The following is a 17,175-nucleotide window of genomic DNA, read 5'->3' on the forward strand; positions in this document are numbered from 1 at the left end:
GCCCAGCAATACGTGTCTTAATAAGCCCTCCAGGTGATTATACTGCATACTCAGGGTTGGGAACCACTGCTTTAAAAGGTAGCTCTTCTACTAAATGTAGACACAGTACTATTATTGCTCCTACCAAAAATGAACAGTGATTTTGTAATCATCAAATACGCCAGTCAATGTTCACATTTCCCTAATTATCTTGTGGTTTTTGTTTTTATTTATTTATTTATTTTTGGCCTTGCCGCATGGCTTGCAGGATCTCAGTTCCCCGACCAGGAATTGAACCTGGGCCACTGCAATGAAAGTGCTGAGTCCTAACAACTGGACCGCTAGGGAATTCCCTGTTTTTATTTTTTAGAGACCAAATAAGGTCTCTACATTCAATTGGTTTATATATTCCTTACAAAATCCTCCCTCTTCTCTCTCTCTCTCTTTTTCTTGTATTTCATTTGTTGAAAAAAAACCTTGTCCTTTAACTGTCTCCCACAGGTCTGTATTTGGCTAATTCCATCCTTTGGGGGTCCTCTAACATGCTCCTCTATCCTCTGCTTTCCTAATATTGGTAGTTGGATCTGTAAACATGATCAGTTTCAGATTTGGGAGAGGGGGACAAGAATACTCCATAGTGATCTTATGTAACTTCTATCAAGAGGTACCTGGTGTTTTGTTTTTGTTTTCGTTTTTTTGTCTCTTTTCTTGTGATGTTTGCAACCATCGATAAGCCCTGATTTCACTTCGGTTTGCCAAATGATATTTTAAATCCGTCACTCCTTCTTCATTTATTAGCTGAAATACTTCTATAAAGAGAACTACCCCTAATCAACTATTCGGTTTCCCTGAGGTACAGTTTGTGTAGGAACAGCACAACAGCTGCTTGATTAGGACTCCTTTGAATTTTTTTTTTAATATCACTATGTAAATTTTGGCCTCCATGCCTTAGATTTCGAAGCCCCTTCCAGTGAGAGACTCTTCTCTGACAGGACATTTATACATGCATACAACTCAGAATAACTTTTCTCATGGCCTTTGATGTTTTTCTCCTGGCTACTCCTCTCCAGTTTGTCTAGGTTCACCAGAAAGTAGTGTGCTAAAGAGCTCGCTAAATACTTGAGTGATTCCTCAGGGATGGACTTGCTAAGTTTCCAATTAATATTTCCCGATACTATCCAGGCCTGAAAACAGGAGAGGAAATTACATTCCCATTAACTGGGAATGGTTTTACGTCCCTTTCATGGTAATATGAGAGTATATCATCTTCATTTATCTTATCTACCCAAGCATTGTTCTAAATCAAATATGATCCGTATGTTAAATAATAACAGCAATAATGTATAACAATCAGATCAGAAGGTAAGGAAAACAGCTGGCAGCAGAGGTACAGGGTAATTCACGTGAAATCCAGGGGTACCATCTCTCCAGGGGAGGAAGTGTTTCGGCCTGGGGCAGGGGTACAACGGGGAATGAGAAAGTTCGGACATTCTGAGAATCTGGCACTGGATTAATGTGAAATGTCCTAGAAGAGTGTCCCGCAATAAGGAGCCAGTTAGAGGACATGGAGGGACACAAAAGCTGCATTATTAGCACAAGCAGGCATAACCCTCACCCCAGCTAGGAATGTGATGTGTGCTCATGGTCTGTGAGCAACCCTAGATTTAGGAGGCAGGGTGTGGAAGCAGCACAGAACCAAGGGTCTGAAGAGCCAGCCTCTGGCTTTGGTGAGGTTATTTACTAGCCAACTGTTTTTGGACAGGTCAGTTGATCACTCTAGGCCTCAGTCTATCTGAGAAATCAGAAGAAACATCTTTGTCTCTAACACTTTACAAATTTGGGGCTCTCATAGACCCTAGGATCGTCCACATCGAGAGCAAGCGCATCCACATGGGCACCTTCAAGCTCTGAGGGGATAAAAGCAGGTCGTCGATAGCCTGGCTCCCTCCCTCCCACTCCTCAGCCCTCCCCAGGCTCCGGCCCCTCCTATGCCGACTTCCTAGTAGTATTTAACAGACAGCTCACTGGCTTATATAACATAAATGGTCTTTTTCTTTCACCCTGTTTCTCATATTGTACAGATGTGTCTACCTTATAAGATGTGAGCTCTTGAGGGGCGATGCGTGACTCGCTTTGCAGCTCTGCTACTTGCCCCCTACCCTGCGCCCCCCAGCCATGAGCAGGGAATACTTAAATGGTATTGGCGAGAGTCAAGATGACTGACTTTTCATAGTTCCCTTTGTTTCTACCCTGTGACTGGGCTTCTTGCACATTCTCTACACCTCCTCTCTCCTTCACTTCAGAATCCACATCATCACCAAGCCCTATCAGCTTTACCTCCCAGATTCCTCTCAACCCCATCTGTCAGCTGCCCCATCTCCACCACCAAGCTCTAGTCCCAGGGGACCACCATCTCTCGTCTGAATTCCTGCAGTGGCCTCCCAACTGACGTTGCAGATTTGATTTGATTTTATATTTTTATTTTTATGTATTTATTTTTGACTGCACCTGGCTGCATGCAGAACTTCCCTGACCAGGGATCGAACCCAGGTCCCCTGCAGTGGACACGTGGAATCTTAACCACTGGACCACTAGGGAAGCCCCTCCCAGATTTTTGCTCTGATTTCTTCTCACAGAAGCCAGAGTGATCTTTTAAAATCCTAAATCTAATCACATCACCCATATGCTTAAAACTGGCAGCTTCCCATTGCTTTTCGGATAAAGGCCTGAAACTTTATCCAGGCCTACAAGGCCCCCCCTCAGTTTGACACACCCTCCAGCCTCTTCTGATATCACCTTCCCTCTCACTCACTTGCGTTCTCTCTGTTCCTTGATCACAGCAAGGTCATGCACACCTCAGAGCCTTGGTATTAACTGTTGCCTCTGCCCAGAATGTTCCTCGTCCAGATCTTTGCTTAGGCTCCTATTTGTCAACCAGGTTTCAGCATAAAACTTACCTCCTAACAGAGGCTTTCCCTGACTATCCCATCTAAATTAGTCCTCTTCCCCAACAGCCACTCTCTATCACATTATCCTCTTTTATTTTCATCAAAGGCCTTACACCTTCCTGATCTTTTCTTGTTTACTTATTTGTTTTGGGAAACTTCCTGGGGGGGAGGGAGCCATTTCTCCTATTTGCCATTCTTTCCCTGGCACCTAAAACAGTGCCTGCTAGGTAGTAGGTGCTCAGTAAATGTTCATTGGATGAATTAATGAAGGCATGCTCACAGGCAAGGAACTCATGCTAGAAAAGCAGCAGTATGAGACAAAGCGGGACAGGTGAGTGAGGGTCACACCAAGAAGGCTCTTAGTTGCCAAACTGAGTTTGGATATTATTCTCTGGGGAATGGAGTGTCTGTCATTGATGGTTTTCCAATAGAGGAGAAGCATGGTCAGCATTTGAGGAAGTTTGATTTGGCAGCCATGTGTAAAAGTCATATTCAAGAGAGAAAAATTAAAGACATTGGTTCAATCCATGACATAAAGAGCTTAGTGTCTGGCCCAAAGTGAGTCTCCAGTAAATGAATGTTATCACCAAGCACTGTGGCAGGCACTGGGAGATACAGAACAAAATGGCAAGATCATTAAACCTTTCTACCTCAAAAGAATTCTTCCTAAACCCTAGGGTCACGTTCCTTCCCTCCCCTTTTTGTCAAACTTCCATTAATATTAATATATATTATATTCTCAGGGCTATCATGTCTAGGCTCTTTTAATCAGGCTTCCCACCTCCAACGTGCCTCTGGCTTAGATTTCCCTTTCCCCCTGTTTCCTGTATTTTGCTGGTGCCAAGTCACGTAGCTTCTGCCTCCACGCTGCCCCCACCCCCTTAATTGTAAAAGCACCACGTGCTTTCTGTAAAAATTTCCAAAAAATACAGAAGCACCCAAAGTAAAAAAATGGAAATGCTTTGTCTTTTCCTCATTTCTTCCCACAACCTCACTCCCCGGATTTCAACTCTGTAATAATCTGGCATCCCAAATCTCGTTCCTAGCTCCTCTTTTCCATCCGCACTCCAGTATCTGAACTAAAGGGATGGTTTTCCACCTGTTCTCTTTGATTTTTCCCTTCAGTTCAGCTCGAAAAACATTGAGTGCTATGTACCAAGTCCTACACCAGACACTGGAAGTACAAAGACAAAACAGTGAAAGAGGTCCACGTTTAAAAAGCTGTTGTACTTGGGCAAGTTACTTACTCTCTTTGACACTTACTTCCTTATCTGTAAAATGGGGATAAGCCCAGTACCTTCTTTACGGGGTTGGATGAGGATTAATGAGATGATACATAGAAAACTCTTTGCATAGTACCTGGTACATTGTATCTGCTCTATAAATGTCAATGACAACAATGATAATGATGATAATCTTTGCCTTGGAGGAGTTTATAGTTTAATGAGGAAACTTGGAGAATAAGAATTACCTAGGTGAAGAAAGATGGGAAAATATTTTTGGAAAAGCAGAGACAAGCAGTTTAAATGAAATTAAAAGGTAGAGGTAGAGAGCTTGGAGAATAAAAAGTAACAGCTTGGACTTATCCTCTAAGAATATTTCTCAAAACTACCTTCATTAGTCCTACTTGGGGGGTGCTTGTTTTAAATGCAGATTTAGTGGCCCCACCTCCAGCAAATTTGGTAAATTCACACAGTGGAAGTGTTGAATACATAAGGACAAATGAACAAGCTACAGTTATAAGCATTAACACAGATAAACCTCAATAACTCAATATTAAGCACAAAAAATAAGACACAGAAAATACATACAGTAAATGTCAAAATACAACAAAGACTAAAACAGGCAAAACCAAATACTATATTGCTTCAGTAATAAGGACACACAAACTGTAATGAAAAGAAAAGGATTTATTAATATAAAATTCAGGGTAGAGGTTAACTGGAATGGGGAAGAAGGATGCTAACTTTCTATTTCTTAAGCTGGGTGCTGAGCACACAGAGTTTCTTTTTATTATAATTCTTTAATATGCATTATTTATATACTTTTTATTTACAAGATATTTCACAAGAAAAAAAAAGCAAATAGGAAAACAGAATAATCTTCCAGAGACTGACCTTTCCCACTTTTTTTTTTTAAAAATATTTATTTATTTATTTGGCTGCGCCAGGTCTTAATTGCCACGTGCGGCCCTGCGGGATCTTTAATTGCGGCATGTGGGATCTAGTTCCCTGACCAGGGATTGAACCTGGACCCCCTGCATTGGGAGGGCAGAGTCTTAACCACTGGACCACCAGGGAAGTCCCTGACCTTTTCCACTTAAACCACATAGAGTTGAGTTACACTAAGAAAAAAGAGAGAGAAAAAAAAAGACCATCCAAAATGCCTGGGTCTGAACAGGCATCAGGCCAATCTCCTCCATTTCTTCTCAATCATGCACTCACGCTTTCTCACTTTTCCTTCAGCTAAAAAACAAACCCTCCCTTTATGTATATCAATTAGTGCAAATGACTGTTCAGAAGATTACAAGCCCACCCTCCTATAAACAGCCAAACTCGTACCGCCTGTCTGAATGGAGGATGCCCTGCTATATTAATAATGCTCTTGCAAACATCCTTTTTTTTTTCTCTCAGAAAAAAATGTTTCCACATTTTAGATTATTTCCACAGGGTGTGAACATTTTACAGCTCTCGTTGCTTGCTGCCAAATCGTCTTCTGAGTGAATTGTACCAATTTACAATGCTACCAGCAATAAATGACTACCAGTTTCACCACACCCTCATCCTCAAAAAACATTTTTGCTAATTTAATAGACAAGATTCTTACATCTTGTTTTAATGTACATTTCTTTATCAGTGAAGTTGAACATTTTTTCCCATGTTAGCTTCTTTATTTCTTCTGTTGTTTGTCATTCGTGTATTTAGGGTATAGGATCAGAATCAAAGAACTCCACTATTTGAGGAAGTTACTTTTTTCCTGCTCCCTTTCCTTCCCCTCCCTGCTTTATTACTTTTTTACTTCATAAGTTACACATGTTCATTTTAGAAATATCAGAAAATATAATTAAGCAAACAAGAAAGGTAAAATCACCTATTACCCCACCTTCCAGAGATAATCACTACTGTTTATTGTACATCCTTTTAAACTTTTTCTCTAACAAAGATATTCACAAACATATCACATAACCTTTCTGAGCCTGTTTCCCCATCTATAAAATGAGAATACTTTTCTTCAAGTTGATAATTAAATGAGCTGGTGTATGTGAAAATGATTTATATGCTGCAGGATGTTATATAAATATAAATGCAAGTTGCTGTGCTTATTCCATAAAATACCCTTTATTCTGCCAAACAGAACGGTGACACTTTGTTCCCTGAATTTAGCCTGCCCTCTCCAGAACATTCTTCTCTCTAGAATGACTTTCTGCCTCAATTCTTCAGACTAGACAAGTATTCACTTATTTTTTTTTTAATTCAATGTGTAAGATATACAAAAGGGGGAATTCCCTGGTGGTCCAGTGGTTAGGACTCAGCACTTTCACTGTCATGGGCCAGGGTTCAATCCCTGGTCGGGGAATTGGGTTCCCACATGCCATGTGGTGTGGCCAGAAAAAAAAAAATATACAAAAGTATAAAGAGTAGAGCAAGAGCAACCATGTACCTACCACGCAGCTTAAGAAATTTCAAAAAAGAAGGAAAGAAAGAAAGATGATTTTACACTTAAAGTTTACACCAATACACTAAAGTTTCCTGTGAAACCCCCCCCAAATATAGCCCTTCTCCAACCCATATTTCACTCTCCTGAATTTGGTATTTCTCACTTTTATGCCTTTATATTTATTTATGCTCTCTGTCTCTCTGTATATATTTGTAAGGAGATATTGATATAGATCCCTAAGCAATGTATAATATTGTTTTGCATAAACTTGTTTATATTGTATATGAATGAGTATCAAGTTAAGTATCCTGTACCACCCCAAATATTACGTTTGTGAGATTCATTCATGTTGGTACATATACTTAATTTCCTTGCTTTAATATTCAGTATATAATCACAGCACAATTCATCTGTTTTCCTGATGATAGCTATTAGGTCATTTCTGGTTTTTGCTGTCACAGGTATTTCTGTGTATTTTGGTACGTCTCCTTGTGTACATGCGTAAGAGTTTCTCTGGGTATAAATACTTAGAAGTGAAATTCTGAGGTCACAGGGTGAGTGCATCTTTAGCTAGATATTGCCAAATTATTCTCCAAAGTGGTCGTACTAATTTCCATTCTCACCAGAAGTGTATAAATATTTCCGTTACTATTCTTTCTTGTCAATCCTTAGTTGTGTCAGACTTTTGAATTTTTGCAATCTGATGGGTATGAAATAACATTTCATTGTGGTTTCAACATGCATTTCCCTGATTAGTAGGGAAGTTGAACAACTTTTACAGGTTTATTGGCTGTTGAGTGAATTCTATGTTCATAAAGTACCCATTCTTTAAATCCCCTTTAAAACATTCCCTCTCCAGGAAATATTTCCACATCTCCTCCATCAAGCGGATGGGATCTCCTTTGGATCTCTATAACCCTTTCCACGTCTTGGGTTTCACTCACTTTTTATTCCATCTTGTACTCTCATTTGTGTACTTGTCTAAAGGGCAGAGACTATGTTTAACTCAACTTTATGACCACGTTAGTACCTAAGTACAACATTTCATAAATCTTTGTTGAATCAAATCATACTCCTTCCCAGCTTATAAAATCTTAGTTTCCTGTTGTCTATAGGGGAGAGTTGAATCTCCTTAGTATAGAATTTAAGACCCTTACGTGGGCTCTGGCAACAGCTTTCCTTTCCTGACTCTTCTCCTGGTATGACCCTGCCTTCTGCCCCAGATACCAGATTCTTTGTCCACAATGAGGTCCCAGTACTCAAATGTTTGGCTTCTCTCCTTGCAGTCAGGATGGCAGGTTGATCCCACCTGTTTCAGCTGCCCATCAGATTATAAGAGAAAATCTAAGGATCCTGAAGTTAGAAGCTTGCTTTTATTAATGAGCAGGGATTTTGCCCTGAATCTGTCATTTGTGTACTAAGAGTACATACATTTCTTCATCTAGGTGGCTTGGGTTCAACTGAAGAAAACCCAAAGCACTTAACTTCAGCACCTTAGCCTAGAGTCTAGGCCTGGATGCAGCCTGTCCTACCTCTTCAGAGTCAGAGGCATATCACAAACAGAATATATGAATACATGCCCAACCCACATTGTATTTTCCCAACTGATTCATTTTAATTCAGTAAACACTTATTATTTACCTATTACATCCAGGCTCAGTCCAAGGTGCTAGGGATACAGATATAAATATGACAGTTCTCTCAAGGAGCACATAGAGTAGCTGAAGGAGACAGATATACAGACACATATTTTCAATACAAAGAAGAATATGGGGGCTTCCCTGGTGGCGCAGTGGTTGAGAATCTGCCTGCTAATGCAGGGAACACGGGTTCGAGCCCTAGTCTGGGAGGATCCCACATGCCGCGGAGCGGCTGGGCCCGTGAGCCACAATTACTGAGCCTGCGTGTCTGGAACCTGTGCTCCGCAACAAGAGAGGCCGCGATAGTGAGAGGCCCGCGCACAGCGATGAAGAGTGGCCCCCCCCTTGCCACAACTAGTGAAAGCCCTCGCACAGAAACGAAGACCCAACATAGCCATAAATTAAAAATAAATAAATAAATAAAAATTAAAAAAAAAAGAAGTTTTTAAAAAATAAAAAAAAATAAAAAAAAATAAAAAAAGAAGAATATGGGAGCCACAGAAGGGCTATCTTGAGAGTCAAGGAAGACTTCCAGGAGGAGATGTCACTTAGAGCAATTGGTATATGAATGAGTAGATGAATACAAGGCATGATCTTGAAATTAAACTTTCTTTAAGCTTCACGCATGAATTCTGCCACATAAGATACTCTGATTCATAGGATGTTGCCAGTGATTCCTGAACTGAACAATGTGATTGGTACTTATGATTTGGAAAGCCCATCTCTGTATTGTGAGGAGGCAGTTCCAACTTGGCCATTTTCCTACCAGACTGGACATGGGTCAGTTAACTGACTGTTGTCTTAGGGAGGAAGGAACATGGCTACATATGTGTGTGTCTCTCCCATTTTTTTCCTGTGATAGTTTACATATCTTTGGAGTCTCACAGTATTCTACATTGCCCTGTTCTGGAAATACAAATGGTAGTCCCCAGTTTGCCTGTAATCTCATGAGAGGCCCAGGAAGATTTTTCCATACTCCACTTCTGGAGGAACCCATAGGAAAGTGGCATTCCACAAAGGAGGTGAGCATTCTGCCATCTGAATACCGATCAAAGGGAATGAGGAGTGACAAAGGAAGAGGGTATTTATAATCCCTCTCACCAAAAGGGTCTACCCATTCCCCAACCAAAAATCAATGGTACCCAAGGAAAGAGAAGGCCATACCCTCTTTCCAAAGAGGTTCCACTTGGACATTTTTGTTTTTAAAGATTTTTTGATGTGGACCATTTTTAAAGTCTTTGTTGAATTTGTTACAATATTGCTTCTGTTTTATTTTTGGTTTTTTGGCCCCAAGGTATGTGGGATCTTAGCTCACTGACCAGGGATCGAACCCACACCCCCTGCATTGGAAGGCGAAGTCTTAACCACTGGACCGCCGGGGAAGTCCCCACTTGGACTTTTTGAAGCATCATGTGGCTTCTGCTCTTTGAGGAGGCTGCAGTGAAGTGAGTTAGGAAGTAAGCAGGGCACATACACACATGCACATGCCCCATACACCATACATTTTCACAATTTCCTGACTTTGTTTACATTGTTTCCCCAACTTGTGCTTTCTCATCCTTTCCACTGGCCTTCCCTGGAAGCCTTGCTTACATGACACCTCTTCTAGGAAATCTTCTTATATCACGTAGTAAAAATCAACTGTTCTCTGATCTGTGCTCCCTAATCTGTCTTGATGTCTAAAAGTTACTTGGGAGTGCTTTGCCATGTCTGGGCATCATGTTCTTGGCAAATGGGGCCTCACAAATCTTTCAACTCAGCTCACTAGGTAGCACCTACCATGGACAAGGATTGGCACATCAGCACACAATAGTGTTCGTATACATGGGTGTTTTTTTTAATTTTTATTGGAATATAGTTGATTTACAATGTTGTATTTGTTTCTGCTGTACAGCAAAGTGAATCAGTACACATATGCATATACCCACTCTTTTTTAGATTCTTTTCCCATATAGGTCATTACAGAGTATTGAGTAGAGTTACCTGTGCTGTACAGTAGGTTCTTATTAGTTGTCTATTTTATATATAGTATATATGGGTTTTGGGTCAAGTGCATTTCAAATCCTGCCTATGTCACTAATTAGGTGTGTAATCTTTGGAAAATTAGTTAACCTTTCTGAGTCTCAGTTTCCTCATCCTTAAATTGGAGAATTCTACTATAGTTGACCCTTGAACAACTCCTGGATTAATCTTCATGTAATATATAGTCAGCCCTCAGTCTCCGCGGTTCCTCGGCATCCGAGGATTCAACCAACCACCAACCATGTAGTTCTGTAGTATTTACTATTGAAAAATATCTGCATATAAGTGGACTTGTGCAGTTCAAACCCATGCTGTTCAAGGGTCAACTGTAGTTTCTGACTCATAGGCCTGTTGTGAAGATCAAAAAGGTAGTGCATATCAAACATTTAGAAGTGGACCTGGAGGGCACTCATTACAAGTTAGCTATTGTTACTAGTAACTCATGGTCATCCTTGTAGATGTGTAAGAGGCTTGCCATGAGGGAACCCTGCTCATGCAGGCTTGTCTCAGTATCCAGTCCCATGGAGGAGTCCCGTATTCTTTGCCCCATTTATCTCTCTTTTCTCCATACCTTGATCTGGCTCCCTCCTGAGCTCATGGATCCTAATATATCTCTTGATAGGTCCTTGTATTGTCCTTTGTCTATAGCCTTGAGACCGCAGTAATGCCTTGTGGCTTATTTTAACCCCAGCCCAGGAGCCAATGCCCCAACTCCATTCTGGGCTGACTTCCTGGCTTCCTCCTGCAACTTCTGAGCCTGTTGTTGTCAGCTGTCCCTAGACCAGGACCTGGGTGTTCAGAAATGTTTGTTGAAAGGTTTCCAGAGGCAATTAGGCATGTGCAAGAAGTGAATGAACACCTTCTCATTGATATGCTGTCTATAAACTGTGAGCTGGTGTTGAATGGTGATTCGCCAGAGATTTTAGAACCAGAAAGACCTAGGCTTGATTCCCAATTCTGAATCTTATGACCTTGAGCAAATAACCTTTTTGTGCCTGTTTCCTCATTTATAAAATGAGAGTAACTATATCTTTCTCATAGGATTATTGTGAAGATTAAATGAGACAATATAAAGCACCTAGCATGTTCTAGAACATGGTAAATAGTTGGTAAATGGCTGCAATTATAAACACATAGTTAAAAAATTTTGCTCCTTTCTGAAAAACTGTGAGGTTGAAGAAGTGTCAAAAGTCAAAATACCTGGCAGGAGGTAAGCTCAGACACAAGGTCCAGGATATCTAAATACCTGAAGTACAAGGCAAACTAGATTTTCTTCCAATGAAGAGACAAAGGAGAGTTAAACAGTGATAGATAACACAAGGTTTAATGAAGATGAAAACTGGCTTTCAATAGAGACCCACTTCATGGTACTCTATAACTTGCTATGTGTTATCCCCTTTGTTCTGGTGCTAGCCTTAGTTTACTTACCCAAGTTGTTCAGTCTATAGGAATACAGAGAAATGAGATCAGAGGTTGCATAGGTCAAGTGGAGTACTCGCTTTATTACTGGCTACTTCTGCCCAAAAGACTCATTGAATATATGGAGACAGACTTGTCAGAGAGGAGCAACGTGCACAGCTAGCTCATAGTTCTTTTAATGCAAAATTTTATCATCAGCATATTTGGCAATACTACCTTTGAACAACCTTATTCCCCTCTCCATACACCCAAATGTCCTAGGACATATGTATTAGTTTTCTGTTGCAGTCTGAGGAAGCTTGACTGGATTTTTTGCTCAAGTCTTATAAGACCAAAGTAAAAATGTTCTCTGAACTGGGCTGTTATCTTGAGGATCTGGGGAAGAATCTGCTCCCAAGCTCATTTAAATTGTTGACAGAATCAAACTTCCTTGAATTTGTAGATCTGGAGTTCTTGTTTCCTTGCTGGCTGTTGGTCAGGGGTCACTCTCAGCTCTTCAAGGCTGCTCTCAGGTCCTTTCCACGTGGCCCCCTCCATCTTTAAAACTGGCAATTGCCCATCAAATCCTTCTGTGCTTTGAGTCTCTTTGACTTCTTCTGCTACCACCTAAAGAAACTCTCTGCTTTTAAAGGGCTCATGTGATTACCTAGATAATCTCCCTACCTTAAGATCAGCTGATTAGTAACCTTAATTACATCAGCAAGAGCCCTTCAAAACAGTACCTAGATTAGTGTTTGAATGGATAACCAAGGATGGAATCTTGGGCATCATCTTAAAATTCTGCCTACCCCAGCATAGCTACAACCTCCTGAAAAGCTATCCCTCAAGTTAATTCCTTAACATTTGATCTTTAAGAGTGTTGAGAAGCTATAACCTCAGATTTTCCAGCCTCTTATAAAGGAGGCTATGTGTATCCAAAGCCCTATATGTATTCATACAAGACAAGGAACCAAAGCAGTCCAAAGTGTTGCCATCTGTCCTAAGGAATCCATCCTTCTGGAAATTTTCTATATGAACTATATAAAAAGCAAATCTTAAAACTCTAACAGTAAGGATGCTACATTTGTTAACTATTCACACGGGGTTTATTTACCCAAATTTCTGTCTTTGAGAAGTTAATGATCTCTCTGGGAAGATCGACAGGTAAATAACTAATTGTAATTCTATGAGTTAAGTGCTATAATAGAGCCATATAAAGGTACACACTTCCTGGAATTGAAGATACTTTTGATTGTGGGGTACACCATCAAATTCCAACAGCTTTTTGGGACATTGAGAACATCTTATCAAATGTATATGTTTTAAAAAACTTGATTGACAGTAGCATACATTTATCACTGGGATTACTTACTAGCCTCTTCTCTAAATCAAAGTTGGAGCCAAGCTTTTTGTGAAGAGTCTAACTCTATTTGGATCCACTTAGCCATTCCTAAAGCATGAATCTGTCATCGATTCCAGCTCTGAAAATTCTCTGATCTTTTCTGAGAAATTAGTTAAATTAACACATCTACGATGACAATTATGGTACTTTCCCATCTACTTCTCTACCTGGCAGCTGGCTAGTTTCTTTTAATACTGGTTGTAGGGCTTCCCTGGTGGTGCAGCGGTTGAGAATCTGCCTGCCAATGCAGGCGACACAGGTTCGAGCCCTGGTCTGGGAAGATCCCACATGCCGCCGAGCAACTGGGCCCATGAGCCACAACTACTGAGCCTGCGCGTCTGGAGCCTGTGCTCCGCAACAAGAGAGGCCGCGACAGTGAGAGGCCCGCGCACCGCGATGAAGAGTGGCCCCCGCTCGCCGCAACTAGAGAAGCCCCTTGCACAGAAACGAAGACCCAACACAGCCATAAATAAATTAATTAATTAAAAAAAAAAAAAGTCTGTTTAAAAAAAAAAAATACTGGTTGTAAGACTATCCTGATTTCAGAAGTATAAAAATGTGAAATGGGACATTTTTTTGGAAGACATATGCTTTCTAAGTGTTATGGGGAATAAATGAGGAAGTGGTTAATTTTGCTTGGGGAGGAGGTGACATTTGAGTTGAGTCTGGGAAGTTGAGTAGGAGTTTCCCAGGCAGATAAGAGGCTAAAAGGTATCCCAGCCCAAGAGAAATCTCTATTATGGTGCTTATCTGAAGCTATTCTGTTAATATTGCTCCACTCCCATGAATCTGTAAATTCCTTGAGGTCATGAACCAATTCTATCTCCAAAGCGACCCATTAGCTCATTATTTTGCCATTTAATTTTTGTTTATTTATTCATTTCATATTTACTAACTTTATTCATATATATACTTACTGACAAAATAATATTTTGAGTAGCTCATTGTAGAAAATTTGGTAAATATAAAGAGCAAATAAACAAATCTCACACACAAAGCCACAAATCCATTGTAATTCCCCATTTGGAGAAACCACTGTTTCTATACTGGTGTATGTGCTTCAAGCCTTTTTTCTATTTATATGTACATCTATATCTATCTACCTATATTTTTAAAGCAAAAGTGGTATCATAATATATTTATTAGTTCATAATTTTATTTTCACTTAACCATCATATTAAAAATACTGATCATTGTTTGCCTACCCAGTCTCCCATTGAAGAAAATAATGCCAGCTCACAGTTTTCTATTCTTAACTGGCTGATTTCCTGACCCCAGCTAACTGAACTAAAGGATTGGCATCTGATCCAAGGACAGCCCACCTGTAGGTGGTCAGAGACATACTCATGGGGTGAAAAGATGAGCTAATCCAATCAGATGCCACTGGATTATGAAATTGTGTAACTGATATCCTCAATGGAGCTGATGGTGTAAGGATGCCATGGCCTTCCATCAAATAGAAGCCAGAGTTGTGAGGGAGCACAAAATATTAGAATGGAGGAAGCTGGTTGTCAAAGAGAGGAGGGTAGAGTAGACCTGTGGAGAAGCCAAGATGCCCAGAGGGACAGAGCCATGCCTTCAAGCTTCCTGTTTTTAGTCCTGTTTTTTTAGTTAGTTAGTCCTGTTTTTTTCTTGCTCCTGTTCTAGTCCATATATAGCTTTATTATAAATACCTCCCTTCCAGCCTATTTTCCTCTACAGGTAAAAAAGTGGGTCTCTGGAACTCCCTGGCTATCCAGTGGTTAGGAGTCCACGCTTCCACTATAGGGGGCACAGGTTCGTTCCCTGGTGGGGGAACTAAGATCCCCCATGCCGTGTGGGACAGCAAAAAAAAAAAAAAAAAAGAAAAATGGGTTTCTATTCCTTGTAGCCATTCAAGCCTGACCAGAACCACAAATCATGACTTTTATGGCTGTATAGAATTCCACTGTGTGGAGTTGCCATCAGTGAGTAAAAAACAAACAAAGAAACAAACAAAGAAAAAAACCCAGTGACAGGCATTTAAGACATTTCCAAAGAGCATCTTCATCACTAATTTTTACACACTAAAAAATAACTTCTTTACGATATATTCCAAGAAGTAAAATTTGTTGTTTGAAGGATGGCTGCATGACGCAAGGTTGGACTTCAGAAAGGTTATATCAGTTTACAGCCAAACCAGCAGTGCATGAGAAAGGTTGCTTTTTCACCCCCTTGCCAATAGTATCAATTAAAAAAACAGAAGAACACATTGCTACTCTGATGTCGGTTATGACCTTAATGTGAATTTCTATGAAACTTGTATTTATTGACCAGGCATGTGGGTTTTGTCATTAGACAGACCTGGGTTTGAGTTCCAGCTCTGCCTCTTGCTGTGTGGCTTCAGTTGAATTATGTAGTTCTCCATTTTCTCGTCTGTAAATTGGAGATAATAATAGTTCTTTGTTGGATTATTATAAGGCTCAGATGAGAAAATAAATACAAAACACAGAGTCCAGTAAAGCCTCAGTACATTTCAGTTATTATAGTTATGAAGAATGACTTAACTTGTGACAATCAGATAAAGCTGTTTGAGATATCTGAAACTCAATGGGATATTAGTTTAAATACCTGTTAGAATTGTATGGTTCTAGGAATAAGAAAGAATGCAAGAGCCCATTAGTTTCATAACCTTTATGATTAGAGAGGAAATACATTTACACATTTGAATTTCATCCATTACAAAGGTCTTTAGAATTAAAATAAAAACATGTATATATCTTAAAAGCCAAGAAATATAAAATAAAATCAAAAGATAAACTGGGTAGGATTTGCAGATTTCTAAGAGTAGTCAGAGGATGAGGTAATGAGTTTTGAAGTCCATAACAGAATTTAAAAAGGGGCTCAGAATAACAGTTGGCATAGTGAGAAGAATGGCTCTGAAAGTCTGTAGCTCCAGAACTTATGTTTGGTAGAAAACCTCTGATCAGGGAATTCGCTGGTGGTCCAGTGGTTAGGACTCAGCGCTCTCACTGGTCAGGGAACTGAGATCCCACAAGCCCCTCGGTGTGGAGTGGTGGTGGTGGAATGACACAAAGAAGCAAAAAAAGTCTGATCAAAAGTAATCTTAATTAACTAGGCTGAAACTGTCTTTCTTAGCAGTTCTGTGTCTTTCAACTCAGAAGCTTTAGAATTAAGCACAAAAAGGCTTTAATGGGGGTAAAAACTATGTGATTAATATGTTGGGGTTTAGAAGAAATGTGTGCATATTTCACTTTTTAGGCACTTGCAATGTTTAAGAGAATTTGGCTTATTAGAGTGACGGTCTTATAACTCTTATTTTAAATGTATAATTGAGTTAGTTTTAGACTTAAAGTTTTGAGTTGAAATTTTACTGTTTACACATGGAACTGGGTCATCTAAGAAAACTTTAAATTCATTATATTTGTAAGTGTATTTGATTTATAAGGATTACTAAGCCTTGAGAAGATTCTAGGCTAAACAACTGAAGAAATTAAAAAGAAAATCTAATAGATTAAGTTTATAGACAATTTTAAATGTTGGAAGATGTTGAACTAAGTTTGTGAATGGGACCAAAAATTATTCTAAGTTTCTGCAAAGTGATTGGTAAAATATGCTAGACTTATAAATAGAATAATAACATTTGCAAGCTGAACTTAAAAGCTTAAGAAAGAACTAATTTCTGAATTTGTAACAAATTAAATCTTTGACCATTTTTTAATGGGGGTGTTTTGTTTTTACAGGTTTTCAAGTATTTCACTTTACTATTTTGAAGGAAGAATGGATAAACTGAAAATTGCTAGAGCAAACAGCCTGGAGTCAGGTTGTGAAGTGGCTTATTTGGCATGGTAAGGAATTTGGACCATATCCTGAAGGAAATATTAGGAAAAGACTATGAAAAGGAAGAACACGACCGTATTTGCACTTTAGAAAGAACACGCGGGTGACTGCGGGGAGTTGGTTGGCAGAAGGGAGAGCGGAGATGATGTAATCACAGTGGAGGTAGACACAAAAGCTAGACACTTCAGTAATAATACCGATTGCACGTTGGGCGTGAGACAAGGAGCCTGGTGTGTCCCGACTGCGAACTGAGCACTATTAATGGGATAATAACGGGAACAGGGTCAGTGTTCGACACGTTAACTTTAAT

This window comes from Balaenoptera musculus, chromosome 2 (assembly GCF_009873245.2).
Source record: "Balaenoptera musculus isolate JJ_BM4_2016_0621 chromosome 2, mBalMus1.pri.v3, whole genome shotgun sequence".
Taxonomy (NCBI): Eukaryota; Metazoa; Chordata; class Mammalia; order Artiodactyla; family Balaenopteridae; genus Balaenoptera; species Balaenoptera musculus.